Source organism: Falco punctatus, assembly GCF_963210335.1.
Source record: "Falco punctatus genome assembly, chromosome: 2".
NCBI classification, from domain to species: domain Eukaryota; kingdom Metazoa; phylum Chordata; class Aves; order Falconiformes; family Falconidae; genus Falco; species Falco punctatus.
Genome location: NC_137581.1, coordinates 95,825,386 through 95,853,375, shown reverse-complemented (window position 1 = coordinate 95,853,375; position 27,990 = coordinate 95,825,386). Strand labels below are relative to the sequence as shown.

The window sequence follows — 27,990 nt, the reverse complement described above, 5'->3', positions numbered from 1 at the left end:
AATCAATTCAGCTGGGGAGAACTTTTGAGAACACAAGGGCCAGACATACTACAACAAGTACAGATACATAGACTGGTAGAATTAATACACAAATATTGGTCTATTACCAATTTTATACCAGCATAATGTATTTAAGAGAGTCTTAATCAGTTTAACTGAAGTAAGTGTCAAAAAAGTGCAACGAGATATAAACCGAACTACTGCCCAGGCTATTTGAACATATATCCTCCACCTCATCACTCCCATACCCTGAACTCACTCACATTCCTGTATGCATCAGTCGACTGGATGCAGGATTAAGAGATTGAGACCAAACTGAAACGTGGCAGGTCCTTTGACTTTAGGTTGTGCTCGGACATGTATCCTCATATCCTCAGAACTGCATTTCAAAAGTATGTGTCTTAATTCACTTGTAAGCCTTTAAGCCTGCCCTCAGCCATACTAGTTGAGTACAGTTTTGGCCCCTTCATAGGTAAGCTCCAGCCATACAGCCAAGAAACCTACTGTGCTCTAGTTTAGCAAGTTACTTCAGTTGCTGATTCCAAAGTAAACATTTGAAGAGAATCGAAATATGCAAGTGCTAAAAAGCACAAATGGTAACAGCAAGACCTTTTCTAAAACACTGCTGCTTCTGCATTTATTGGGGACCCTTAGTTCCCGATAATTGCTTCTGTTCCTCAGAACACGCAAAGGGGAATGCAGGATTTACATTGTTAATAGAAGTCACTGATGTCTTTGGTAGACATTTGAGTCAAGATAGTGTTTTCTTTAGTTTACATGCCTTTTCCCCCCATTAATTTGAGAACTGTGCCTTTCATCAAAATATAACTTTGAAGATTTTCAGCAGCTCTTGAAATAAGCTTGTCTGGGGAGGTGTGCTTATATTTGATGTAAATCATTACTCTATGCTGTTAAGCAGACGTTATAGGTATACTTTTTGCCAAGTAAGTAAATCTGAAATACCTGTAATATGAGACAGTAAGTAATATGAGCAAAGGTATATTATTTTGATAGAATTAAGAAAGCCCATCTTTCCCAAACAATGCTATCAAACTTCATTTGCTCAGAAAAAAACCCCACCCTTGTATATAATAGTGCTCTTCTACTGTAATACTTGAGAAGATAGGGAAATCTTATTAAAAGTTTTAAAATAATACAAAGGAACGACTCACTTCAATTCTCTGAAAAGAGTTACAGCACTCCGTTGTCCCTACTGCACTGAATTTTGACCTATTGGAGATGCGCAAATGTTAACAAAGCACAATGTTTTGGTACAGTGAAGTTTGTTGACTCTGTACTTTCTGTCCATGTCACACGAACCCCCAAATAAGAAGATGACTGTCAGCAATCTAAATTATGATGTAACATACTAAAAAAGTGATGAACACTACTTTCAGGCATAGTATTGATTCTTTCAGGAAGGAGATTAATGGAATTGGTTTCACGTAGAGGAATCTCATCATACCATTTTCTATGCTATGCCTACTAGGCATAAGATAAACAAGTTTATTGTGCCATTTATGCAGTAATATATGATGCATTCATTTTTTTAAAGGATAAATATATATATATACACACACATATATATGGTATCCAGGGCTTCATAATATTTTCCCTTCTTTACAACATACAGAAGAGAAACCATGAGGCAAAACTTCCTAAACACAGCAGGGAATCTGATTCAGGCATGGGACATAAAAGAAAAGTTGCCAAGAGTTACCAGTGTTTGAGCTTTTTAGCCTATTTCCACCAAAGGGAATGCAGCAGCAGCTGAGGCAAAGTGGCTGAATTAATTTGCTACATTAAGCAGACATACTGACTTCAAGCTGAGGGAGGCTGAGCAACAGACATCACATGACAGGAAGACAGGGATTTTCTAATGCATCTCAAGCACACAGGGAAATTGCAAATTGGCAAGAACTTGAGGATATTTGTACAGCTTCAAAAATGAAGAATGTAAAGGGAATAACTATTGCCAGTGCTAACTAAAGGAACCAGGAGGTATGGGCAAAATATAGTCAACCCATTTCCCAACTCCACCATCTTGTCCTGGGTTTCTTCAAGCCTTTCTCTGCCCCAGTGCATGAAGATGAACGCAGACAACATGGAATCAGACAAAACCTCTAGTTAAATTTCTGGTGGCTGCAGAATGGTAGAGGTGTGCACATTTAAAAAGTTGGCAGCAAGACACTGCTACCATTACCATCATCTGGATGCCAACATTGCCAACAATGTATAGTTGGATAACCCATAACATCTGCACACTAAAAGTTGAGCAATTTTTTGAAGAGTAGAGCCTGCACAGACAATGATCTATTAGTCACATTATAAAATTTTTAAGTGCCTTCCTACACAGCGGGAGCCAGAAATCACAAACAAATAAACACTCAAAAATTTGATGAGTAATCAAGAGCTAATACAGATGGGCTTTCCCCCCAGCCCAAGATTGTTCAATACTGTGGGTCATTTTATAAGTAACACAGTACAGCATTTTAAACTGATGCTTCTTTAAATTATCATTTCTATGGTGAAGGAACTGCTAATTCCTCTCAGCCATCTTGGGCCTTATTGCTTTTGTAGGTAGAAGTAAGTGTTTACTCAACAAATTAATACTTATTTTTAACTCTCGTTCCTTGCTAGTTTAGGATTAGTGAACAGGTGTCATTTTATTGCCTTCCACATGTTGCTTTCCATTTTGTTACTCTTCAATAAAATGTCTAGGCACAGCTCAGGGTGTTCACTCAGTTGTAATGAATCAAGTGATTGAACGCAGAGCTTTAGTACATCTACAAAAAGAACAGCAGAAATCTTCATGGTGGTGCAGTCAGACCCCCAGACTACTAATAAAAATGTACCTTTAATAATTTTTTGTCCAAGCTAATACCTGAAAAATCAGAGTGCAAACCACAATACATCTTTCAAGAACTAAAACCCAGCCCTCAAACCAAGCTTTCAAACAGGCTACCTCAACAAGACCATTTACCACACCTGGGAGTTCTCTCATTTCTTCCCTCTTTCTATGTCTTCTTGTGTATGTGACAAGACAAACCAAGAGAATGACCTCCCTCATTGACATGGCTCTCTGATCTGCCCAAAATCAGGGAATCCCTAAAAAATCCATGACCTGACTGGTTGGCAAGTTTCAGTAACAGAATGGAAAAATTGTCTGGTAGGATTCATCCCGACTACAATTTTTGCCTTGCACCTTTCAGTTTATGCAATACATCCCATTGCCTTCAAAATTTGTTGAGCTGCAAATAAACCCACCTGCTGGGAAATTATATAAAAGATGATCCATAGCAGGAACATTAGAACTTGGGAGTTACAATAATGCACTGAGTATTTCTAAATCCATAAAAATTGCAGATTTGCTATAGTTTATATAAAATATTCAGTATATTTTTTTTTTAATAAATCCTCTTGAACTTAAGTGTAGTTTTAGGATTGCAAAATACAATTACCAAATATTCAGCATGAACTGTCCACTATAGTTAGATGAGCATCTCTCTGCATGTTGTAATTCCAGCATTGTGTCTGTGCACGCAGTTACCCCAGCTGTCAGTTTAGCTCATGGTTGTTCCAAGGTGCAGAGTGGGATTCACCTCAGAAGTCAGAAGGGAAGTAGGCACCACAAAATGGGAAGATTCAGTCATACTCTGCAGAAACTTCATCCATCCAATCTTGTCTCAGCTTTAAGAATGCCACTTCCTGAGCTCAGTAAACCAGTGGTTTAAAAGTAGCCTTTCATATCTTAGAGTTGTAAAGCGTAACGTTCAGACACATACCTCATCAATAACACGAAACTGCCGAATGCTAAAAACACTCAGTTGAAATTCATGGGAAAGAGTCAATTAAAGGACTACATACCTGTTAAGAGCTCATATTTGACCTGTTTCTAGATCTCACAGGTGTCAATAGACCAAAGGTTGGTTACGCTACATTTCTTTCCAGATGCCAGTTGACTTTAATTAGAACCTGAAAAAAGATTATAAAGGATTGAACTGACCAAGCGAACTCACTCAACTTTTGCCATGTGATAATGATACAAAATTATAGGTCACAATATCACTACCAGTGAGAAGAAGAAATGCTCTGAATGAACGAGAACTGCAGGGAGAACAGAAATGTGAAGAAAGCAAGTGAAACACTTTTGCTAGAAATAACCAGCTACACAACTTCTTATAGAAGTCTTACTAGATATAAATCTAGTAAATAATTTCTGTGGCTTTTTTTACCATGAATACTTTGATACAGGTATCCATAATATTATCATAGCATACCAAGCTCTAAATTAAAGGTATGCTGAGGACTCCACTGCTGACATTCTTAGTAGAGTGACACTGTTTTTAGTAATTGCTTTAAACACATTGCAAAAGTGCAGTGGAAATCAAGCCTTTCTAAGACAGAAAAGTAAGATATGTCCTTGAACATGTCAATAGTAATTATTCCAAGTTTGTGGTTCACCAGCTTCTGCAAACTTTGTGAAGTAAGTACTCCATTAACTGTTTTGGTGGACAGTGTGTTTGCTCTGTACTCAAGCTCAGCAGGAAAGCAGGGTAGGTTTCCCAAATCAGTAATTTTCTTTCTTTAAAAGGGAGCATTTATATTTACTATTTAACCATATTGTATAGCAATCTAAATGACACAAGGTTTCTGATGTGATAAAGCTGTAACTTCTTACTCACACACATAATTTGCTTTATGATGCATTTAAAAGATTTCTTTTTTTATCAGTTTATGCAGTTATAGGTATTCTTCACCACAATGTACTTTTAAAAGCCTCTTATTTATTGCACAGGCTTTACCCAGGTAACTCCTCTCACCTTCTACCGTTATGATACCAAAGCTACACATTTCCTTGTGTCAGCTGCAGAACGATACAGAACAACCGAAGTGCTGCAAGCATCCCTTTGCAAACAGCTTGACAAGTCTATGCACTGGTTGAAGTTACTAGGGCACAGTTTATTTTTAGGACAGTTTCAATCTTACTTATTGGAATTCCATTTATTACAGTCAAAAGAATACAACTCTGATCGCTGCAACTAATTAGCAGCTGAAAGTAAACAGAAAAAGAAAGTCTGAAAGACAGCACTTACTAACATTATTTGCATGACTAGGGGAGGAAAGAATTATCTAATGCTCCATCCATTTTTCCATTAAGTTCTAATTGAAGACATTGACTCATGAATACATTTTAGGAGAACAATTTACAAGCAGAAATGTGTCTTCAAATGATTGAAAATAAGTCGGTTGCAACAACAAATGTCTAACTACCCAAAGGATGTGTCATCCCCTTGTCTGTCACCACCTACCATTGCAATTCATACACTTGCAGGGAGATGATACAGATACATTACACATAATACTGCAGATATGATTATTTTTCTTTGTTTACAATGTGATTTTCTTTCGTATAAGAATAATAGAAACAAAAGTCTCACATATGGATGAAGGAGACAAGAGGGGAATTTCAGCAGAATACAGACATTCTGTTCACCTAAATGAAACCACCGAACCTCAGCTCTAATTCTGGAGGCATATTGATGACAGCTCTCACCCACTCAGCTTCCTTTGATGCCTCAGCTTTTCTTATTTAACATGTTAAAGGATGCCCAAAACATTTCACTGTGTTTAGGCTTGGACAGAAATAGGGAAAAAAAGCAAAGAGGTTTTGCACACTGAAATATCTTGAAGATACTCCTTTATACAATCTGCCAGAACACACAAATGCAGGCAAATTGTGGATTAAAGACTATCACCTCAATTTTAGCATTTGGCTTGAGTATCCAACCAGAACCCAGCAGGCATCTGAGCAAACATACCAAGGAAAATTAACTTCTTATTTTCTATAGGGGACCACGCATGAGTATGAACTGTTTCAGTGTTTGCCAAGTTGAAGTGTCCACTTTTGTTGTTTCACTTGGAAAAATAAGACCCATGAACGGTCATACACCCAGACACTTGGTAACTTGAAATTAGGATAGGTGATTTTGACTCCAGAGAAGTCTGAATTCCATTGTGCTACCACTTTACATGAGGAGAATAACAAAATGTCATCTCCAGACCAGATGGCAGGACAATAACCTTTGGTCAGAATACAAAACATGACATGTCAACTTCTGAAACGTTAATGAAAACAATCTTGCACATTGATATTTGCAGCTACAAGGAAAACTGTATATCTTCCATAAGTCAACCAGAAAAATTTTAACCCTTGCTCAGGCATCTGTAATTTTTTGTTAGGTAGTGGATAAGTCAAGTAACAACTTCTCATAGATTCTCAATTCATTTAAACATCAGCTGATTAAGACATTGAATTTGAACAATGTTTATGATCCTTAACCTTTTGCTTAGATTATGAGATCTAAAAGAAGTATATAGAAAACCAACAAATAATCAGGGACTTAATGCTACCTTTCTTAAGGTATAATTTTAAATTAATTAAATTTAAAACTCTATAGATAGGTTGTTTTAAGTGCGTGAAAATAGGAAAGTACGTACACCTTCTACCTGCCTAGCCAAAAGGAATGATGTTAATAGTCTTACATTAAACGTTGCCCCTCTTCACTGGAACACTTCCACCATACTTTACAAACTATAATGAAAATGGATCATGTAACACTCCAGAGACTCAGAAAAACTGGCTTGCATCATGGAGGTTCCTTCCTCATAAAGCTAGAGAGGACATGAACTCTGCCATACACTTGAGGACACTTCAGAATCTTCTCCCTAAAACAGAAGGAAGCCTAATAATGCTGTATACATTTCAATTATAGTTGGATACACACACATCCATATCTACAGTTATGTCTACATATAGATAGATATACACTTAACCTGCATGTATAGCACAATATAGATTAATACACATACACCTCGTGGATTTATATACATATCACACATTCTCACAAACATTTGGTGTTTCAATACCATTGCTCATGCCTCAGCATGGTGCATAGGCTTTCTTAACCAATTGACTCATTCTTTTTAAGTACGTGAAAAAAAGCATGAAGTATCCTAATATCAAAATGATCTGGTGCAAAAGTAGTCTTCTACTTGAAAATAAAGAACGTAGAAGATAGGCCTTTCTTCATATTCTTACTTTTGCAAAGGACTGATAATAGACTGATAATATCAGAGCTGCACAGCCTTGAGTTTCTTCCTGATTTTGCTGAGGGTCTCAAAAGTGTATATCTGCTTCAAAGCAAGATTATGGTACAACAGCCATTTCATTGCTCAGCAAGTAGTACTAACCAGCCTACTTACCAAACTTCCTTGCCCCAATTTTACCCCATTTACCAACTTCATTTGGTGTGATCAATATAATCAATGCTACTTTGTTTCATCACTATCACCACTCTTACCTTGTAAAGGAAGGAAGGCAGGTTAATTAACATTGATAATATACAGCTGTGGGCTGGCTTCAGGGGCGGTGGGTTGGCTGGTGTGGGTAATGTGCAGCTGTGGCTGGTTCCTGCTAAGTAGTTAAATAGCTCTAAGGGGTATAGAGGAGGAGTAGTAGTGAATGAAGAGAGACCTGGAAGATGCAGAGGGAGGAGAAAGAGTGCCCTGGATGTAGGAGACACAAGGAGAAGGGTGTAGCAGAGGGACTGGCCTGAAGAGTATGAAGAAACAACACAAACAGTAGATGAGCTGTTGAAACCCTGTGGGGGCTTGGTGGCTGTGCTGGGGCAAGGCATGCTAACTACTTATTGAAGTTAACCTGGTATGTGATGGTAAAAGCCTTGTTGCAGCTGGCTAGTTTTGAGAGTGCTGTAACATTACCTCATAAATTTGGGGCTTTTATGTCTACTTTCCCCTTTGCCAGGATCTCTTGCCTCCTCATCTTCAGCTACTACTCTTGCCATTAGCTTAAAACTTGCACCCCCCAAAGCACACATACAGCTTTCAAAGCTGCTTCCCTTTCCCTGGCATTCACTCTCAGATCTACCTGTCAGCAGAGAGCTCCTCAGTGACCAGCCTTCACCCTTCCCTTACGCCATTTCAAGCCACTCCATCCACCAGCACACCTGTTCTGCATCCCATGGGATGATGCAGTATTGCACGCCACTATGATTGCAACTTTGGTGTCTGGTTCCTCAGTGTTTAATAAACCGGGCACCTTGTGATAGACTGAGATAGACAACTATCATGTAGATACTTTGAACTATTTCCACCTAGAACCCGTGGCCCTGAGTCCTTCAGTCTGTAAGTGCAAGTAAGCTTCACTTCTCCCTTTACAATTCAGGAGACCACGTTGCTGATGTGTGTGGAAGAGTGCTGCCTCACCAATGATGAAACTGAACAGGGACGAAGAATATACATAATCTCCAGACATGAGAAACAATGGACTTGCCTTTTTCCTGCCTGTATACTACTTCCAACCTCCAGATGCGCACCTTAAGCTCTTACTGCATTCCACTAAAACTTAGGTTTGCCTTTTCACTGGAGTGCTATTCTTACTACTGTAACTAATTAAAATGGCTTTATGAAATATTTCTGGCAAATACACCCACATCTCCCATGATACCACTGTATGCCCAAGCTGGCAAAGCATAGGATTGTAAGGAGAGAGACAGGAGGAGGCAGGTCTGATGCAAAACACCTTGATGGCTGCTTTCCTTTTTCTAATGGACTTATGTTCAAGATTATTTGGCTCATTAGAACAACTGAGAATCTGCCACAGTATCCCTAATCTTTGCTAGCAGATGTCTGCCTTCAGACCATATGCTGGGTATAATCACTTTCAGTTGCCATTTCTACTGCATGGTGAGCAATTTGGCAACTACCTCCTCTTGTCTGAGAGGCATCTGGCACAGACAAAAGCAAGCTCTGTGGATTTTTCTAGCAAAAAGAAAATATATCTAAAACAAATTATGAATATCAAAGACTGTATCTGGAATGTGCTGATAGTGTTTCCACAGCTATTTGCATTTTTGTCTTCAATTATTTAGTTTCCTGCATACACAATTAATATAGGATGTTCATAACATACAGAAACATTGTGATACCTGACTGCACAGAAAGCGAACAATTTCATCATATCATGTTTTTCATCAAAGCGATGGTAGTTAATGTTGTTCTGGGGTTCAAGGCTCACCCCACCTGTCGCACTCTAGTCACATACTTCATGCCACACATTTGCACTTCACTGTCACCAGAATTTGTTGGTCGTTCTGTAACTTTTGGTCATGAGCACAAAAGAAGTAACAGGAAAAGCACTGAGTGAAATCTAGTAGAAAATTACTGATATAACTTTGTCATTTTAAGGTCAACTCTGTGAGGTGTTAAACGTTTGTGATTAAATACATCAAGACTGTGAAACTGCTCACAAATATTCTTCACGGTCTCCTTTGCCACTTTTCAAATATTTTTCAGAATTTAGAGTTAAATTTCTTTCAGTTTTGACTAACTGTTTTGATAGATGAAAGTAAACCAAAACTGGTGTTACACAGCTTCCTTCTACTTGGTCCTCATGTTCTGTGTCAGGTGTTATCATCGCTATCCCACTACAGAAGTCCTGCTATGCCATCTATTTCATCTGGCAATGATTAGTGGTAATGTATTCTTTAATGCTTCTTTTTGTTTTAATGTGTTTTATCACTACAGGACTATTCCTTTCAAACACAATATACAACTGCATTTTGACACATTGTAAGGCAAAGCTCAAATCTACAGCAATATAAATAAATCTTCCCCTTCCCTCACACAATAAAAAAATGCTGTGTTGCTGGCATAGCTGTGAGTACATTCGGGACTTCTGCCAACCCAGCTATGCCAGCAAAACAACTTATTTCTGCACATCTTTGACCAATATGACTATTGTTCTGAAAGAACTGTGGTCTGTGGGAGCAACTTCTGGTTAAGAGGTTAATTACCTGGTTAATTACCTGCTTGAGGCTGGAGTTCTGATTTCCAAGCACAGTGATATAAATACAGTGTAATATCAAACACCAGGATGATTTCAGATCCCGTGTCTATAGAGGAAAGTCACTCACTAGATTGCACACAACCAGAAGTGAGAGCAGAACCTGAACTGCTGATGAGAGAGCACCACAAAGATTCACTTGTTCAAAACCTCACAAACTGCAGGCAGACTTAGCATGAGTAAAGGTGGCAGACATATGACGACCTTTAAAACAAACACAATCACAGCTGTTTTAATCAAACGGTGTTTCAAATTTAATTGAAATAAGGTGAAGTATTCTCAACGCCATTAGTTGTTCATTTCTGTATGTACAGCATGGATGGGAGGAAAGAGACACAGGCTGACAAGGGGTATATTAGAGAAAGCGTCCCAGGAGCTTGTTTCCTTAGCAATTTACAAAGCAAATGAAGGTAATTTGAAACTTCAAATCTTACAATATCTGCTTTATTAGACTTCAGTTTCTTGTTACTCTTTTCTCATTAGAAAACTCTTTTAAACACTAAAACCTCTATATAGCTCCTCCACCTCCTTCAAATCCTGTTCTCTAAACTCTTAGGCATATATTAGACTTTAAGCTTGGTACATGAATTAGTTCCTTGTGATACTGTCCCACAGCGGGTATTTTACTGATCTAATAAAACCACAATGAAATTACTGTACACAACTTAATATCGAAGCCCAATTATTGATTTTTAGGGCTTTATTTCCAACCCAAAAGTGGCAGCATGTTTGAAATCCATGCAACTAGATCTGTCTTTGGCAAAAAACCAGCCAGCCATAGCGACATACTGTTTGAACATTACATTTTCCTCCGCTGCTCCAAGAGCCAGGAAATGATGTGTGCATGTGGGTACGTATAGTATAGATGTCACTCAATCATCCTCCACCTCTCTAATTGTTTTTATTGAACCATTGCTTTTCAAACACAGAGATGGCAGGACTGTAAGAAGGGTGATGGCATCTCAGTGGGGATGTGACAATAAAGCAGTTTAGTACTATATTTTAATGTCAGTCCCAAAGTGTCCTTTCTCCAGATTGAAGGGCTTGGGAGGAAGATGAAGTGTCTGATACAAGTAATAACACAACCCAAGTGGCTTTGTCTGTGCTACAGTATTAATTTCAACATGAAACTTGCTTCAATACAAGGAAACATTTGAGAGTTAACCTGTGCATATTTGTTCATGAGAGAGTTCACACTGTAGTCATTGCATACAAGACCATACCAAAAAAATTCCCTTAATTTGAATAAACTTTGAATGAAAGTGAAATAGCTGATTCATACAACTAATTGGTGGAAAAAATCATAATATATTATTAGAGGAAGATTTCAGTGCTCACATAAAATGTAAAGCATACAGAAAACACAAAGTTGTAACGTAAAAACAATGCATAGAAAACAAAAATAACTCAGGTCCCATCCTGAAATGTATTGCCAAAAGAATAGCTTAAATGCTTTATGAAACTGAAGTACTTATTTTCCTTTTCTTTCAACCGTCTGAAAACAATGGAATATGAGAAGAGAAAGAGCAGCAAAGCATGTAGTAGGAAATAAAATAGAAGGAAGAACGTAAAGTTTAAAAAATGGACAACTGTTGTGGAACTCACAGCTCTAACTTAATTTTCTTAATTCAGTTTTCTTCTTCACTTAAATCTTCTTATTTCCAGGAAACCGTCACAAATGATACGACATTTTTTCAACCAGTCTTTTACTCATTACAATGTATTAATGTCTCTAAAGAAGCTTAGTTTTTATGTGAAAACAGTTTTTGAACCTGGATGGATTAGCAGAGAACTTCTCAATTTGTACAATTACATGCGCATAGCGAACAATGCTTGCACCACCTACTTGCTACCTAAACACAGATTATTCACTATTTGTCAGCCTCATGAAATAAGCAGCTGAACTGCTTACACAATGTTCAAGATACTGAAAAATGTATAAAATGAGTATATAAAAAAAGAGCGTTTCACAGATACTCATGGGAGTAGAAACAAAAAACTAGCAGAAAAGGACATTTTGCAAAAGCCTTTAGAAGCCATTAGTAAAACAAACCGTCCTGTAATTAAGGGGAGCAGCTTAAAAAAAATACATTCAGGTTACTCATCTAAATATTGTGATGGTTCAGAACAGATATGAAGTTGGCAATACCACAGGGACTTTTCTGTTTATAGAACTTAGCCCCAATAAAAAGTTAAAACACAAGAAGAAAGATGGGAGCTATAATGACTTACCATGGGCAGAAGTAAGGAGTAAGCAGTAAGGTATGCTGACTATTACCTCTTAACGTATGTATGTTCAGTGCATCCATTTGGTCTTAAGGCACTACTTTTGGTCTTCTAAATACAAGAGCTGTCTGCAAACCTTTGAAAACAATTCCTGTAATGGTCCCATCACACTATGTTGTATGATCTTGAATATTTTCCCCTTCTCCCATTCTAGAAGGCTGTGTTGCTATTTCAGTCAGATGATTACATTTCTATACATGAGGAAAAGATGAAGGAAAACTGAGGTCATATCTCGAATGCCTGTTCTCTTGCTCTCATTCATGATATTGTGTACAAATCATAACAAAGAGGATTCTGAGTCTGGAAACTCCCATATATAATTTTTTAATTAATACTGAGAGTCAAACGTTCTGAAATTGTCTCCAGTTCAAAGTCCCTTTATTTTATAATGCTTACAGAATTTCTTCATTACTTATAAGGAAATCAACTGAAAAACAGATATCTAAAATTGGAAATGATAATCTGCTTTTGATGGAAAATCAGAAACCAGTATGCTGTCTTCCATATGCAACAGTAATCCCAGTCCATCCATTCTGAAGATTTACAACAGCAAGAGTGAATTAACAGTATTCTAACTGTAGAAATTGCCTCTCAAGTTCACGTAATCGGAGTCTGAATTCAATATACAGTTCCATGTTGAGTAAGCAAAAATAAGCTAACAAATACGCTGCCTGTCAGTTCCAATGAACCCATACTGCAGAGAGTTGACAGCATATAGTCTCTCATACAGCTAAGAAAATTACAGATTGTAGCATGAAAGATTACACATTGTTAAGCAGTGTCAAACCACATTGGCAGTTTTCACATGTCAAATGTGTAATTACAGAAGGATTATTGCTAGAAAAGCACAAGATCTGGATGATGTGAGCTGAGTGCCAACTCAGCCATTCATCTGAGAACGTTTAGTGTATATATGTACTCTGGATCTCTGGATTAAAAAGAAATTGTCTTTCCATGAATTTGATTTTTCTTTTGCTGGGTTTTTTGGGTTTTTTTTTTTGATAATTGTGGCTCTGGTGCTATCACTGATGCTATACTGCAATCTCTAAAGGATATTCCTCCAATCTGAAAGCATCATCTTGCGAATCTCCATGGTTGAAGGCATGCACACAACAGGAGCTCACTGATTACTGATTCTGGCATGCCACACCAGCACTTGTACTCTAGCAAGAAACAAGACAGCCCCGCTTCAGATTTTCTTGCCTTTGTGAGTATAAAGCAGAGTTGCATTTCTGTTTTAGATAAGATGTTTACTTTTTTCCTCCCCGCCCCCCCCCCCCCCCCCCCCAGTGTTGCCATGAAAGAATACTATGCACATTCAGCTACCACAAGTAGAGGAAAATAACACAGGGTGGAGAAATTGGAAAGAAGATTGTGGAAAGGTGCTACTGGACCACTTGGGGATCAAGAAGAGAAATGAGGCCTGTCATAAGGCTAAATTTCATAAAGGTCATTGAGGTGGCTGACAGACCTCATCACCATCTGCACAGCTTTGAAACAACAGGTATATCTCTGGTGTCGTGACTAGCTGTGACTTTACAGGGGCCTGTGAACTAATAGGTGACTTCAGGCTGAATTTTAATAGTCAAATGTTACAAGCAGTTGCTATCAACCTTTTATTCAATCTAAAAAATTGTGAAAATTAACCCAAACAATTTTTTGTAAGTACATAAATTATAGATGTTGCTTTTAGGGCAAATAGACAGCTCTTCATTCACAGAAAGAACATTACATCAATTGGAACTTAACACAAACCAAACAGAACCCAAATTTTCACAGGTGTTATTAAAAGAGAAAAAATACAGAATCAGAGTCTAAAAACTGTCTAGAAACTCTTGCAGGAGCAGAAAGAAACAGATCAGGTCTAGAAACCTCTGATTTCAACATTAACAACATCTGGCAGATTTTTAAAATTTTGATGAAGGAAAGAAATCCATACTTCTGCAAAATATTTCTAGCCATTTTTTTGTCAGTCTGGTGTTAGCCTTTGTTAATCCTAACTCGGGCCTGGCCAACAAAACAATAAACACTCCTGGGCATTCCAGCATGAAACAAAGAAGGGACTATGCCATGTGGAAGCTACAAAGAGAGACAGGAAAAATAACAAAAAATTAAAGCCATGCTGTTGACTTTGTCCCAACACTTCAAGTTAAATAGCGCAGGCAAAATTTTTTTCTTCTGTTCATTCAGTAGCTGACCTACCTGGCAGCAGCTTCATACAGTGTAAATACTGGGATATTTCAAACAGCATTTGCCAGCTAACTCAAAATGAGAACAGTGAGATGGAATTGGTCCATGATTATTTTGAAAAAGAAGCACTTTATTGTTTTAACATACTTCTAACTTGCTTCAGCTTATACAGCAGGAAACCCTTTTACAGGTTGTTGCCTTCAGTAGATTTCAAGACCTACAGCTTCTTTAAGAGTAATGTTCATCTAAAACATCACTTCGGTAAAGCTTTCTGTTTCATGTGGTTCCTCTGTCTCTGGATGATCATGGACTATACTACCAAAACAACCAGTGTAAAACTCGTAGATGATGGAAAAAAAGCAGTTATATATCTTAAACATAATTCAGTTTTGCATTACTCAGTAGAATTCAGCTTCTGGAGCCGTGTATTAGGATGTAAGAGGCAGTAATCCTGCAACAGCAGAGAAACCCCCATGTAGCTGAAACTTAAAGCACCTTCAGAAAACATACGCTTAATAGATAATGGCCATGCCTCACATACACAAAGACAGTACTGCTATACAGTTCACTCCCACTTATTACTAAGTTTCACTTAGTTCACTTTTGTATTAGAACAGTCACTCCCACTTGTTCTAGATAGCATCTGAACGCTAGGCTGACATTCAGTAAATTCTTCCTTAAGAAATGAAATGCAGCTTTCAGTCATGGACAGGAGTTGGACTTGATGTTAAGGCTTTGGCTGATAATCTGTTGCGGTTTGCCAACAGCTCTTATTAGAAGACAATAAAATAGTCTGATGGAGTGAAATAAGAAGAAAGAACAACAACAATGAAAAGTAAATTGTCTACAGTTTATTTGAATACTGGGAAAAGTCTAAACTGGCTGTGAAGTTGGGGTCTTCTGTTGTAAGGCTCTCGGAAAGCCTCCACTTGCAGCCTACAAAATTTTCCTTTACGGAGGCTTTATGGGGGGTAAAATGCTTGGGCGATTCAACCGTGAATTGCAGAAGCAATGTTTAAAACTGTATAACTATTATACGGAGTCATATAAGCAGTGCTGCTCTTTTGGGACAAGTTTTCTTTCCTGCTGCGAAGTGCTTACACACACTTTCACAGAGTACACACCATGGCCACGAGGCTGGGGCTCAGGTATGGAGAGCAGACCTTAGACAATATAAAAACATACACTCAATGGACATTAACTCCATAGCTACTTACTATTTTTAAATTAATATTTGGCTTAGCTTTCAAATATTTTCACCCTCTTCAGCATCCTCTAACTGTTCCAAAGAGTAGCCATCAGTCTGCTGCTTTTCCAGAGCTTATAATCCTTCCCCCACAGGCTTCTACCTTCTCTTGTTACTTCTTTTGAATACTGCTGGTGCTACACCCAACCACATTTTCTTTTTTTTTAGAAAATTCTTTTATTTTCTAACATAATTTCTGGAAAATCTAGAACTCTTCTAACATCAGGTGCTTCTAAACTTATAAGTCATACATATTTTATACTAGGCCAGGAACTGATGAAAACTCGTCTTACCTAGCCAAAGTCATGCTTAGGAACAAGGATTTGTTTCCATTCCCTTGTTGAGAGGGTAGACAAGAAACCAGGTCCATTTACTGAACCTCTGAAGAGTCTGAGCTGACCACAACAGTCAGAGATAGATGTTTTGATATTTGAAGAAAACACTCATTTAGTATAACAGGAACAAAAACCTGAAAACAATTTAGGACAGTGATTCTTCTGAAAGCAGAGCCTCTAAAAGACTTAAGCAATTTGTTACACTTCCTTCTGACAGACACTTTTAGTCATCTTTGTCTTCTTTTTTTTTTTCTTCCCCCCCCCCCCCCCCAAGAAAATTAGATCTTTTCAGTCTGGTAAAGTAATTTATATGTCTCAGGACTCAGACAAATAAGAACTGGGACAGAGCATGATTTTAGAAAATTAAATTGAAGATTACCTAGAGACAGAGCTGATCAGAAAACAGTTTCCTGCTGGAAAATAATATTAATAATATTGTTTCCATATGAATCAACCACAAAGAAAACAAAACGACAAAAAGATCAGATTTATCAGGAGTCAGAGTTTGATACAAATTTTCATGTCAGGAACAGTGAAACATGACATTTTGGAAGCAATCTAGACTTCAACATTGTACACAGCTGCTCTGTGAAACTGGCTTTCTTGTTAAATCTGAAAATGCCTAAATTGTCTAACTTCCCTCAGCAGCCTCTGAAGATGCCAGAATTTCCAGCTTCCTGGCAGTAAGGCAGCAACAGTGGGACTATTCCAGTTTCCCAAAAATTAATTTCAGCGTACCCAGGTTCCAAATTTCAAGTCTATACTTGGGGGTGGTGGGGATGGTGGAGTTCTCAAAAACTCTCATCTGCCTCCAGCCAGGATTTTCAAAGCTTTTAGGCAGGGCTGGAAGCTGAATCCAAATTAACACCAGGACTTTCAGGCTTCTCCCTTGGAGACTGGTATCTTGGAAGCAGTAGCCAGGAACCTGCTGCTGTCTGCCTTGTTCAGCCACTGGCTGCACACCAAGAAGTCTCACCAAGAACAGTGACCAGGTGCCAGATAAGCCAGAAGGATCAGTCTACAGCTCCAAGACAGGCACACTGGGTGGCCAGCCTACGGATAATCACTTTTTTTTTTTTTTTTTTTTGAGGTCTATCTGGCAATAATTCTCACTGTCAGGTAATGCAAATGCAGTAATTCTCCAAAGCCTTTTTGCTGGGAAGTCAGGTTATATTTGTCCCTAAAATGCTGTGACATTCTGAATTAATTATTTTGCATTGTATTAATGACCCATTTCCAACAAGGCACACTTTGTGACCAGCACAACCTGGCAATGGTCTGAATTACAGTCTGAATTAACATTGCCAAGAACTTGACTTAGTTACTTCCGAAGTATTGAATGCCATCTGTGACTGGGATGTACAATAGGGTATCCCAGCCTTTAGCTGCTATCCCAAAGTGCAAAGTTCTTACATACACACATATATCCCGTACCATATCTGTCAACTGCACAGGGATGTGAATACATTAGGGTGCCCCACAGGATACTTTAATGTGCAGGAAAAATAGTTATTCCCAATTTGTTCACTTGTATACAGCATTGTCATGCTATCTCAGCAAATCATCTTGTTTTCCAAAAATCATGCAACCAGATTTACCTCTTTAATGATTTGTCTTCCTTAGAAAAGCTCATGTAGTGATAAATATAACACATCTCCTTAGCTGAATTTTTTAACAGGATCTTACCTGTATTGACATGGCAGCTACAAGCAGCCTTTTCTCAGACAATATACCTTACAATGAGTATTTCCTAGCAGCCGTCATTTGTGGTTTTCAGTCCCATATGTTCAGACAGTGTCTGAACACCCCTGCACAAAGCAGGTCCAACCTGACCACCTTGCTCAAGGCTTTGTTCAGTCAATGCGTAGCCCCAAGAATGGAGTTTTCACAGACTCTCTGAGCAGTTTGTTCAACTGTCTAACCGCTCTGAGGATAAAAATCTGTACCCTCATAACCAGGATTTCCCATATTCCAGCTTGTGTTGGCTGCCTCTCCTATCACTGAAATCACTGACAGAAACCCTGTCATGTAACACTAAATTATTATCCTAAAGCAAACAACATTTAGATTTCAATGTTCTTAGGAAAGCATTAATTTTATCAATGTTGTTAACTAATGTCTAAAATATAACAAGTACCACTAGATTTCTGTTTTCCCATATTGTTGATAAGAGTTCTGCAAATGTTTGGTATTTCATATCAGTTACCTCAATGAAACTCATTTTTAGGTATGTGGTAGAGATGCATAGAAGTCTACATATTTATGCTTATGTGGTTATTTGACAATATGAAGTATGGTTTTTTCCATATGTCACATAAAATTTTTGTGGTAAAAAAGCCTTTTTCAACATTTCAAGTTTGGTCTAAATTCATAGTAGGATAATATAAGATGCTTCAGAGAGAACTTAGATGTAGACAACTAATAGGGAACCAAACAATAAAACTTATCAGAAATGATCAGACAGAATGGAATCACTAGTAGGAAGAGGTACTCCTGTTTCTTTCTTTTTATAATTAAACCTCTCTGTGTTTAATCATATTTCATATGATACTATGCAGTAGTTCAGTAAGTAGCACAAAAAAAAGAAGGCTTCTTTAGAATTCACGTACCAGATAACACAACTCTTTAACTAAAAGTGGTGATAAACAGGAAGCAAAGTGCTAATTTATGTTTTGTTCTTAAATACCAACAGCTACACCCACTCCAATAGAAAGGGCGCTGTCTGGTCACCCTGCTGGTGAAGCAGAAACAAAAGACTGTGCTCTTTCAGCAAATTCTACAGAGATGGTGTCTTAGTAATGATGTCTTGGAAATGGCATCTTACAGTAACTGATTTTTTGGTGCAGTTTTATGCAGTTTTGTGCTCATGGGGGAGATGCAACCAGCGTTCCTGGCTGCTATGCAGAAGCTGAGGGAGGAAGCACCAGTGTCCCAATGGAGCAGAAGCGTAACGTGTAAGACCAGGGCTGCGTATTCTCCTCTCATGCTGCCCCTTTTCCCACCTGTACCCTTTTGCCTTTTCCTCTAGCTAACCCCCTGTCTGGGTGCACCAAACCACAGCAACCATGTGGAGCTGGCATGCTACATCAATGCTACTACTTCTCAGGGCATGGGACATGCACGGTGCGTAACGTCATTCCAACGAGAGCAGTCCCACTGCCAGTCAGGAATATCTCTTCTAGTACATCCTCAAATTTGTACATCACCAACCTAAAGAATTTCTGACAAATTACCTGGCACTTTTAAACCCTTGATTAGAAACTATATAGATGCCATAAACTTGAATATTTGATATGATTGCCGGGGGTGGGGTAGGGTGGGGGGGATTGGGGGCTGGCATTTTCAACAGTCTTGCCAATGGTGGATGGCTTCAGGATCATAGTTTTGGGATCACTACCTGAACATTAAAATCCTTAGATGAATGTAGGTAATAAAACAAATAACACAGTCAAACAACACATGATGTTTGTCAAACTACTGTTCTGTTCAATCTGCTCATGAGTCACATTCTTCTCTTTTTCTCCACTGCTCTGACTCTGAGCCACTTTAGCAGGGATTTCCTTACTCAGTATTTATAGCCCATATAACAGCACTATTGTTCCTTACACATGATAAAAATATTTTAAGATTGGCAATTACAGGCAATTTAATGGGTATCCTCAACAGTCATTCTGATTTGATAGAGAAAATAATTGTCCAGTACTTCTAGCCCAAGCTTGTCTGACTTTTGCAAAGATCAGGTCTTATTAATTCATGATTTCACAAGCTTCTATAAGACCTTGATGAGACTTTTTTTAATAAATACCTTCCCAAACTCAGCACTTATTTTAAAAGCTTTAGAGCTGACTGACTTCAAGAAGTCAAGAATGAATACAACAAACATAGCAAAATGCCAGCCACAGGCTATAATAAAGAATTACGGAATTACAACTACTAACTCCCATAAGACTTTTTCAGGTCTTCACGTACTCTTCACATATTTTCAGTTTTGCTACAAACACAAAGGCCAGATAATAGTTACTATATCTGTTTTCCAAATTTTCAGCATAGAGTTCTGCCAACAAGCTGAATTAATAGTTAAATAAATTAAAAAAAAATTAAAACCCCTGAACTTTTTAGAAATTAACTGGTGACTTTGTTGTTTTCATATTTGTCATAGTATCTTGGGATAAGTTTTCAGCCTGACCTTCCTAGATTATAAGCTCAGGAATTTTTGTATGTGTCCAGATGTCTCAGAGCATCAGATATATAAGACCTTAAAGGGAAACAATATTCATATAGAGCTGCTTTGTTCTGTTGGAAAAATAAAAATGCCTGTAATGCGCGTTTTATGTGCAACAACTAACACCACTTAATCTTTGCACTTGGACTGTTGGAAGGTCAAATAATATGAATTACGTTTTGATATCTGATTACTAATTTAGGCATCACATTCACATTCTTTGTTACTTGTCTTTTGTATACTTTGTACAATAGCACAGTAAGTTACTTAGTGTTGATGAATAACAAATATATGTGTGTGCTGCAGGGATGTGGAACCCTCATGGAAGCAACTCTCCCATTCACCAGAGAGAGACAGGAGAGCTTGCGGGCAGTGGCTCATATCACTTACATCAAACATTGATGTTCAAGATGCATGGCCCTTTGGAAATGCTTATTTTTCCCAGTTACCTACAGAATGCACTTAAATGAGTAGTTAAGACTATTTTTATCGATCAAAAGTCTAAATGATAAGGTTTTTCAGATAATCAGTGTTCTCACCCTTTATTTCCCCCCAAAAAAAATATTTTTTCCCACTAATTTGTTAGCAAACGATCCACAAATTCTCAGCTACAGACTTTTCCAGTCTTATTAGAGTGCAGATTTCTCAATAGTTTTTTTTCTAAATCTGTTCACAACTACTAATACCGATTAATTCATCCTTTATTTCCTTTGGTATTCCTAGTACAACACAAGAAGTTTGGAATTACATCTCTATGAGACCAACATTACTTTGATAAATGAAGCATTTTCTCATTAGCAAAAAGTACTCATGCATATGATAACATCTCCAACGGGGTTAGCAGCTGCTTATTAATGGCTGTTTGCTTGTTGATACTGTCATTTATGTTTAAACATGAGCCAATACATTACTGCAATGGATATATCTGCTCTTGTGTTTTCCATTTCATCCATGCATATCAGATCATATTCCTATTTCTTTTACTATTTGTACCATTGCAAACTGGGAGCTACTCCTATTAAACTCAACCAACCATACCAGCATAATACTAGATAAAAATGAAAAAGAGACAAAAACCGTATTTTTCATGCACATACACTTGCAATACATTATGGGTGTTTTATGCTTTTCCTGTTCATTTTCTAGGTATGTTTTCTGAGATCTGATATAGTAAAGTGTTCCAAATGATATTGATGAATTATTCAACAACTCTCTTAACTGTGATTTATCTGAAAGCAGAAAGAATTCATCACCAACAGAGCTAAAATAAACATGCTCTTATGACTTTGAGATTAAATTACTGACATAAACAAAATCTGAAATTCCTTCATATGGTGCTCTACATGAACATCAGCAGAGAAAGACGTGGAATATTTTCTTTTAGGGGCCGTAAGAGTGCAGAGACAGTTTCTCAGCTAAGATCATACGTCTTCTTTCACAAGGATAGCAGAAGGACTATGTATTTTAAAATTTCCTCCTGTTGTATTTCTGACAATAAATGGTGACACAAACTGGAATTTACAGGTATTGCTACATGTTTCACATAAAGGGGGTAATAAAAAGGGCAGTTTACCGAGGTTCTCTTGATGCCAGTTTCCAGCAATAAGTAAAATGTCTGTAGTACACAGGACATATATTTTTTAATTTAACTTTACCTGGCGTGCTTTTAATTGGCCTCTGAGGAACAAGTTGCCAAGCAGTGAATCCAGTCATCCCCTGGGTCTTGTAACCAGGGGTACACAGTTCAGCTTTAGTTCTATGCTTCATAATTAAGCATCCATGATGAATACACACCCGAGATTGAAACACAGGATGCCATTGTGCTTTCACTTATTTGCAAACATGAAAAGCTTGTTTTTAAGCTCAGCATTGTATAGAGGGTCTTTTCTTTCCCTCCTGTCACATGAAATACCAGAAAGGGATGGTTATTCTGGAAGGCCTTTTTTGTTACATGTGGACAGCATGGAAATTAAGCCCCAGACCAAACATTTAAGGATTTGCAACAGGAAAAATGACAAAAACAAAAACCAGACCAAATTCTTCTACTGCAGTAGGAGTCTTTAATAAATTAATTTAATTTTATTAACTTACTTTCATAGTGTTGATAGCATAAGGGAGTGCAGGACTAGTGGATTTGTTATCCACTTCTAACCCAGTGCACTTCTTTACATAGTTTTACACATTTCCCTGTATGTTTCAAGGAAAAAAGTCTCATGGTTATATCTCTATCTGTTAGATCTATATCCATCTTTCAGGCATTTGAGCTGTTTAGTTTCAAAGCCTGAACTAAGCCAAATATCTAGTGACTGGTGAAAAGATTTTTATCATGAACTATAAAGTTTTCTTTTTCCAAAAGATTCTTTTTTTCAGCTGTATTTCCAAAGTTTTCATAATATTTGGCAAAGCTTGATTTATCAAAACACAGCTACTGGTAGATAAACCAAATACACATTTTTAACATAATTATTTGGAAATATTAGAACTTTTAAAACAACTCTCTAAAAGATAACTTTTGGTTACGAAGGCACATTCTCACAAAGTCACTTATAAAGTGCATTTCTATTTTTAAAAGTTTATGTGTGAACTACTTCTTCTCTACCCTATTTCTTAGCTACTTGCCAGAATAATGTTATCAACATGACCTCACTTCTGTTTTCATCTTGTCTCAACTCTTCTCAGACTCCCTCACCTTATAAATTTGAATGGTCTCTAACAATGGTACTTTGATCTGGGATATTATTTTAGATATAACTGAGATATTCATCATAATAGCAGTAAGTACCGTAAGCCTTTTAAAATCTTGTGCAAAATCCTGCTCTTTGAGTTTCAAAGGCATCAAGATATTATTCCACTGCTTCTTTCATAACCTGCATCTCCGGCGCTTAGCCTTGGGACACGTAAGAAATACCTAGTAACTTGAAGTGTTAGATTGGCACATACCCTAGAACAGAAAATAAGCTACTTCAGTTTATGAAATAAGCAGAGAGAGCAAGCAACCTACGCATTTTAGACATTGCAAAATTTTTATGTGATCTTTCTCTTCTTCCTGAGTACATACTGATGTAGACATTCTCCTTCCTGCCGAAGTACAGACTATTGTACAACAGAAGGGTTCAGAAGCAATGAAAAATAATTTATGACATCAGCTGCTACAATGACATGCCTTCCATGCAGATATTTTCCTTTAAAGTTATTACTGAAAAATATTAAGTGCATGTTTAACTTTCTATTCATCAGTAGTCCCACTGTCTTCATGCACACAGTCATTGTGGAATTACAGCCTACATCTCTTTTCTACCATTTTCATAGCCGTATGTTTCTCCTTAGTAATATACCCCTATAAGGAGACACTAGGACAAAACCCAACATTTATTTCTTTCTAAACGGATATGTTAAAATGTAATGCCTGAGTTGACAGAACCTCTGTGCTTTAGAATAAGAAAAAAAGAAATGGAAGGCATGGAGAAAGTGTACTTATAAGAAGATATTTTCAGTAAAATATATCTCCAGGCTTACGTACTTGGAGATATATTTTTCTAGAAAGTTGAGAGACTATTTCCAGTTTAAGGATTTAAAATTATTTTGCATTGATTCTCAAATGTCTGATTATGCTGAATAATATTCCACCTTTCAAAAAGTTTCATCTGGTATCAGCAGAGCAAAACATGGGAGAAAGTGTACCACTCAATACACAAGTAAATGTAACAAAATCAGACCTTTATTATTCACATCAATATTTTCAAGTAGCTTTTTATACATACATATATAATTTTAATCCTTGCAATCTGTTAGAAAAAATAATTTCAAAGGGGGCAAAGAAAACCTTCTGACATTGAATGGAAGACTTACTTTCTCCATATTTTGCTGACTTTCAAATTTTAGCATTTCCCAAGAAAATAAAAAGAATAAATCCAAATTGTTTTCTTCTAGTCCATAGTAAGTAGGAGACAGAGTAAAACAACCAATAACCATAAAAAAATGACCAGAAAGTATTTTTGCCTTGCCTAATTAAAATTTCTGAAAGCCGTAGAAGACTTAACCATGCTGTTCTTAAGCTTTTGATTTGGACCTGTTCCAGAGCTTTACTAAAGGAGTTTATTGTTCTTCTAATTAAAATATTAAAATCAAATAAGAAGTAAGGAAATGGAAGAAAGAATTTAAATCAAGAGTTTTCCAAAGAGACATCTAAGAGCATTTTTTGATTTATTACCCTGTGGAAACAAAAAACAAAAAACAAACACAAAAAAAATTTGAGGGCAAGGACAACAAACCGGTATCTCTAATAGAGACTATGCAATGTAAGTTGAACATTAGACATTTTGTCACCCATATTCTCTTGAAACAAATTTATGTCACCTTTTCCTAAGTTTATTTTAGAGTAAATTACCAAGACTTTCAGCTTGTGGCTTGTACTTTATTCTTTTCTCTTAAGCAGCAGTTACATACAGTGACATCATTTTAAGGCATCCTTTTCCCAGAGCTCATTGGGGTTGACATTTATCACTTGTAGATATAACCAGACTTTAGAACACCAAAGTACTGTATTAAAAGTTGAAAAACTTGACAGTTTTACTTTAGGAGACTCCAAACGAGGTTTCAATCTGAATATGAAGCTGTCATGGATTTTATATTGTCTTTGCTGAAATTTTCTGCTCTGGAGTCACAGTTCAACAGCTGTGATAAGGATTCACAGTGGCAAAACCATTATTTAAGGGATATGTGAATCTCTATGTATGTCATACATTAAAATGAAAAGCATGAAACATCTGCTTATAAAAAGTTGGTTTTACTGTAATAGAAATAAATAAAAACTCAAGTGTATATGTAACAGCTGTGATACATTTCATGCACTGTTCTATCTTGTTTAAACTTGTTTTGAAATAATGTGCAAGAATATGTTAATAGTGTTACAGGTTATTTGCCTTAAGATAGTATAAATGTGGTTTTGACTGAAAAATATTTCCTTTACAAAATGATATCAAGAAAAATACTAGCACTACCATCTTGCTGTGTTAAACAAAGTAAACCATGCCACTTTGAAAGCTTAGGTTTTATTTTTTTTTCTTATTCCTGAAGGATATTCCTATTAATACTTAGAGAAAAAGAACATTTTCAACATGAATACAGTTTCAGAAGTTGGATGATGTTAATTAACAGGAGCTAAATGAAAGCAACTCACAAAAGCAAAGCGTGTAGCAGAATGGTATTTTTGTTACATTCCCTTAAAATCTCTGCTGATTTAGAAGAGAGCATGCTTGCTTGCTTTCTTGCATTCTTTAGCTAGGATTTGTGAAAGCAAATATGAATAACAGAGGAATGCCATTACTGCAGGTTTGGAAGAGATCTGAAAGAAGCCAAAAGCACTACAAAAGAAAGCAACGCAGATCAGTTTTCTGAAAGAATTATTTTTCTAACCATAGCTGGAAAGTTAACATTGAAAGCAAACGTTAAAAGCTTTGAACAGTTGTGTATCTTTACCTGGATTAGATTATACCATTGTAACAGGAAAATTGGTCAAACAAATTAATCCTGTGTACCTAGCCATCACTTAAAACAGAAATAAAAGGAACTAAGATGCACCTTTTTTTTTAATTAAATATTTACATTTCAGATATTGTCAGCAGTATATTTAAGGCAGTTCTGCTGAAACTTTGTTAACACAGGTTTGGATACATGATATTTGCCCACTCTGTTGCATACTTCCATCACTGAAAAATATAGTATCAGTTTACCTGGGCCTGCTGGAAACAGAGTTCCAAATGTAGGGAGCGCAATCAGGCTGGCTCAGCCATAACCAGCATCTATCAGGATGCTACAGAGTGGTTTCAAGAGAGAACATAAACCAGTAAACTGGCTTTTACACCTAGTATGAACCGCAACACTTAGGTGCTGTGGGCTCCTAACTTTTCAGGAACTTCATCTCCAGTCAGGAATCGAAAAGTCCAAAGATGCAGCTAGGCAGTCCCTGGGCTTACAGGCTCCCTGGCACACAAGGATACCACCTGCCTCAGAGGCTGAGCCAAAAATGAGCCATTTTGAGTAATGAGCCCCCCATACATAACCAAACAGAACTGATGACCATAAGAGTATTTCTGTAGTACCAGTCTCATCCAGGGCATAAAGCTTATCCTTACAGCCTACACAATGCCACGCACAGCAGCCAAGATCTTTTTGAATAAAAGAGGCCAGATATAAAAGGCTGCACAACCATCCTGTCATGACAGACTCTTTCTCCCTCATCTGCCTCCAAGGAAGCAGTGCGAGACGAGGACTGACTGTCCTACTTCCAAAAAAGTCACCCTGGCCGTTCAGCTGCAGAGGTAGTGCTGGCTTTCCCTGCCAGCCCACACGACTCTTCCCTGTAGCCCCACAGCCAGGTTATCCTGGAGAGAGGATCTATAGATAGGATGCTCTCCCAGCAAAGGCAGGACTCTAGAGCACAGGCCTCTCATTTTCCAGGTGTATAGTCTAGCCAATACCTGAAATAGTATTCCCCACCCTGCCAGCCAAATGTTCAAAAGATGGCTACAAGTGCATTTTTCTTGCGGTGGCCCACCCACGTGGCAGTAGCAAGAGATTCTTCCAAAACACGTGTGGGCTGTCAGGTGCCACACACCTTAGTTTCTGTATCTTAAGCAGGATTCGGTCTGAAAGACTTAATGGAGTTGCTCAGGGGGAGATAACAAGAGAAAAGGTACACACATTTGGTATAACCTAGGTTAGGCAGACACCAGATGTGGATTCCTCACAGAATATCTGTTTCCATTGTCCACCAAGACTCAGCTCAAGCTCTGCTTGGCAAATGAGAACAAAAGGCATCTGAATTATTGGTTTAATTGAAGTGCTTGAACTGCTTTGCTATGGTAATCCCTTAGGAACAGGGACTTGCCATGCAGATCGGTATACTTGGCTGACAGAAAAGTACGAGTCTCAAGTATCAAGATCCATATCATAGCAATATTGTAAGGTGAAGACTTCAGAGCATAAATTTATAGCTGGAAATTAGTCAAGAGAATGTATGGAGGCTATGGTGGGATGACACTGCTATCGTAACTTATGTCCTTGGATGTGCAGAATCTATTGAACTGTCTGCTGTCCTCTTTGGCTACTTGGAACTTAGCAGAATAATGTCCCCATTGTTGCTTTTTCATGTTCTATACCATGTAAATTAGATTAAGGCTACTTACAATTCTCATGGTTAATTCCAGCTGACTAATAAATTTGACAAAATTAGTTCACTAGGAATAAATTCTACCATGTATAAAATTCACTGAGATTAAACAGAGAATTTCCACTAGCTTCAAGCCAGCCAGTATTGCTCCCACTGAGAAACCCAACAGTAAAAAAAGCTGTGGTCAACAGCAAACAGTCTTGGTCTTTTCCATGGAAGTATGAAAATTATGTTTTGTTACATAATGTACACTCCTATAGGAACTGTCACAGAGTTTATGCATCTCACAGCAGAGAAAGAGCAATTAAATGTTCATTCTAGATTCATGCTAGAGCCTGTTCCAAAGAGTTCAGCTTTAAAGGGAGCTTATTCATTTGAGTTGAGAGGTCAAATGGGCTACATGTGATTCTTGGCACAACGTTTCCCTGTAAACCATACTGTCTTGTAAACCATAATGTGTACTGGGCCACAAAAGCTAGTATGGCTTTTCCACCCTGTTCTAAGAGGCTTACAAAGCTCAGGTGACCTTTTGATCCCCAGCAAGAGACGAAAGGCAGTAGAGCTATTAGAACTATAAAAAACTGTGTTCTTTTGTAATGCCTGCAATAACAT

The 27,990-nt window shown here is 37.5% G+C and overlaps 1 protein-coding gene across 1 annotated transcript in view; it reads right to left on the bottom strand.

The window, feature by feature from the left end:
• MID1 (midline 1) overlaps positions 1 to 27,990 on the bottom strand; it is a 353,212-nt gene that overhangs the window by 308,391 nt on the left and 16,831 nt on the right. Inside the window, exon 1 of the mRNA XM_080376926.1 lies at positions 1 to 27,990. This exon is cut by the window's left edge and continues 22,369 nt beyond it; it is cut by the window's right edge and continues 16,831 nt beyond it. The gene's annotated coding sequence lies outside the window, so the exon portion shown is untranslated.